This window comes from Megalops cyprinoides, chromosome 4, assembly GCF_013368585.1.
Source record: "Megalops cyprinoides isolate fMegCyp1 chromosome 4, fMegCyp1.pri, whole genome shotgun sequence".
Taxonomy (NCBI): domain Eukaryota; kingdom Metazoa; phylum Chordata; class Actinopteri; order Elopiformes; family Megalopidae; genus Megalops; species Megalops cyprinoides.
This window is the reverse complement of record NC_050586.1, coordinates 15,971,702-15,975,637: the sequence shown is the minus strand read 5'-3', so window position 1 is coordinate 15,975,637 and position 3,936 is coordinate 15,971,702.

Sequence of the window (3,936 nt, the reverse complement as noted above, 5' to 3'; positions counted from 1 at the left end):
TAGTGAACCAGTGCCATCTAGTGTACAAAAGTGGAATGACATTTCAATTGACCAAAGAATAGAAGCTTGTGTCAACAAATTTTTATCAGTTTATCAGTCTTTATGTTGGCTAATGTTTTTTATGAATAGAATTCACCCAACCAAGTGTGAATTCACACAACAGAGCCAATGAATGTGTAAATAGTGAATTTTATTGATACACTCATCATTTAATTCAAAATTTGAACAAAAAGTGTACTATAATAGTCTAAAAATAGACAGAGGACTTAAAAACAAAATGAAAAAAAACAAGCTCCAAAAAAACATAAAACTTAAAAATACAAGGACATTGAAAGCATATGCATACAAATCATATTCAAGAGGACAAAAGGAAATGTATAACAAATGAATGATGCATAGTTGACCAATACTACTGTACATTGACACCAATAACAAGAATAGATCTGCAAACAGCACATTAAGCCTTACCCAGTGCTTAGAATTCCACATCCTGTCTTACTAAAAGAGGGCAAATGCCAAGAATACATTGCAATTTTATTTCTGATAGCCAGACTGAGGTTATCATGACTTATCATAATTTTGTACATTTATTTTATTCAAAAACCCTACTTGTGTGTTCTAAGACCATATTGCGTTCAACTTCTAAGAAAATTTTTAAAAAATGCCATGAAGAGAAATGACCATTTAAGCTCAAATAAGCTTCTCATTTTGTTTTATTGTCCACTGTGTCAAAGCATGAACAGACACAATATGATCTTTTTGGTATGACTTTTGAAAAACTAGATTTACCAAGAGAATATCTGGCATACTATAGTCCACTATGTTCAAATATGAAAATCTGTTCTTTTTTTTCTTTGACTCTGAAATGAAATGGCAAGGCATGAATTTTCAGTTCATACTGTTAATGATTGCAAAACAAAATAGCCTCCCTGTTATACATAGTCGTGAGACAGTTTTCTTAGAGCCAGTTCAAACCCAGTCAATGAGATGACTCCAGAAGAAAAGTGGATTGGTGTGAACTGCCAAGTCATTAAGTTCAAGATTTTCTGAAAAGTGAACAGTCTCAGATCATGTGGTCATGCTGTTTTGTTTCAGAACTGGCCTTTAAACATCATCATAGTGCCACAGGAAACGCACAGACCTCTCTGGCTGCTCCTACCAAACACTCCTTAACTCTTCTGTCCTAGCTCCAGTTAAGTGCTTATATTTGTATAACAGATACAGATGATTAGATAAAGGCACCAATATAACAAAAAGACCAGGAACATGCAGTTTTGAACTCGTGTCTGTTAGCAAGCTCGTTGAGTCTTACTGAAAGATTCTATTCATGAGTCTATTCAGCGGAGTATGAATTGCCTAAAAATTGGGATTTTATGCTGACATACCATAAAAGTTTTAGAACTGGGCAGTATGCTTCAGAGCCTCAGGATACAGCCACCATTTCCAAGCCAGGAGGTGGCCCCTTTAACATAAGCTCATAAACAATGCATCAAATAAACACTAAACTTTCACCACAGCTCAATAAGCTCCACGTTTCTCTAGTTCTATCCAACATGTTTTTTAATCCTCATGTCTTGATGCCATCATGCCTTTCTTCTCCCCTACTATTTTTCCCTGCACTTTGTTGTGGTTCTACATGGAACAGCTTTGTGATAACAGCTGCTGGAACTTTTGCTCAATGCAATTTTGCCCCAAAATTTCACACCGGCCAGAAATGTAATCACAGCTCGTAGAGGCTCACAAAAGCATAACATGCCTCAGCTTGTAAACACTTTGACAAAGTACAAGATCTAAGCTAACATACAGTTTTGACATGTATGAAATTTATTTTTGATAAAAACAATGAAAACCCATCACAGCCATATTAAGAGCTAAGATCCTGTTGTCCTCTATAAACTCAATGGTCTAAGGCTTTAAACTCATCAATCAAATTACGGTACAGAAGAAGGATGAGAGATGAACTGCATGAAAAGTAACAATGATATGGCTTGCTTGTTCCTCCCACTGGGAGTGATGACTATGAAATTAGGAGCCCAAATAACATCTACAAACAGGCACTGCATAGGTATCCACATAGTCTGCTCATGTAATGTAAATGACAAACTGATCTCCTGAACCTAGTATTAGCATTTGAGCTACTCAGCGCATACCAATCCTTTGACTTAATTACACATAAACCAATACAGAATGTTGGAAATAATATAATGGCTGTATCACAAGGATGTGAAATAAACTGGAGACTGCAGACTAGCCAGAATCCATCATCAGCTGAGACCCTCTTCTTACTGATCCTCAAACCTTAAAGCTTTCTCATTTGAAATGGTGCAATAAAAAGCATGCATGCCTTTGTATCAAAACTTTGTTTGCCAAAAACAAACAAAAAAAAAACGAATAAATTCAGCCTGTCTTTGGCCAAACCGTAATTGTTTCTGGAAAACATAAAATAATCAATGATTGTTTTTTCTTGTTGTATTACATTCATTTATGTAATTCAAGTTCTTTACATATCTTTGCTTAACATTTTTGCATCAAAATGACACAGTGTTATAGGAGTGTCTTCTAAACAAGTTAAAACATGATTCTCTGCTAAATTTTGTGCCGTCTTTAAAAACTGAAAAACTGAGTGCTTCTAACTGGTAATAAACATTGTTTTTGATTGCACATTAGCACACATCTATTCTCATAAATTATCTATTCCTTCATGTATTGCAATGGTCTTGGAGTTTATTATCAGCTTTTATATAAACAATTAAAGCTGTCTGACATATTGTAGGACACTTCAGGTAGACAGAAAATAATGCATGTGTTGGGTCTCCATTTCATCAGTTTACTTCAATCCTTCCATTGAAATATTTGTCCCGAATGAATCAAACATGACCCATGGTACTCGTGTAGAGGGGAGCACCAGTTGCATCTACATATTGATGCAAGTCTGTAAAGAAAATCCATGGAAAATAAGCATGGATTTTCTTTACAGAACCACAACTTTTACTTTATGTTAGGGTAGCTCAAATTAATCTGCACCTCAAGAACATTACTCGAAAGTAACTGAGGTTCTCGCCACTGTATATATATCCTCTTGTATTCATTTTACATACTGCAAGTCCTCATTGCATCATCATGGAAAAGCACATGTTAATTGCTTGTTTATCACAATACATTTTTTTGGTGTCAGAAACAAATCCACATGCCTATGACAGGCAGAGTATCCACTCCCCAGTTTCAATCATACTGGCCTCTTCTGCCTAAAATGTACTTCAAATCAGTGCAACTTCAGTAAAATAACACTTTTTAAACCTGAAACTTGACTTGCTCCGCATTCCACAGTCTTTTTTCCATATGCTTGGGTATGTTTTTGCAACTGTTTTTTGTGGCCAGGCTTCCGATGTGCACATGCTTCTTATTCTTGTCCTCTAGGACATCTAGAATAAGGAATATACAGGATTCTATCTCAATGCTTTGCAACTAGTCGGTAACTTAGAATGAGGTCCTTAAGTTGAAACAACTTCTTATTTCCATGAGGTATTCACAGACAGATTTTGGTCAGCGCATGTACCATCAAACTCATTGTGTTGTGTGAGCCACAGATGAACGCTTAGCAAATCATTCCGCAAAGACAAGCACAAACCGCCAAGTGGGAAGATAAACTACCCTCTTCGGTAAGCAACGATTCTTTGTCACTTTGTTCCATAATTGTTCATTTATGTAATTCCATAATCTAGCTTCGGTCAAGATGCAGTCACTTTAAGAGCTTTAAGAGTAAACTCAGCAGCCTTTGCCCTACTACTGCAAGAGGCAAGATGAAGCACACTTATCTTAGGTTAGAGTTCAAGAAAAAATTACAGTTGAAAACAATTACAAAAAAAAAAAAAACCCAAAAAATTAACTTTAACATGGCAGACATCGGCATGGAGATGTCTGCACCTCTCAGGCCTG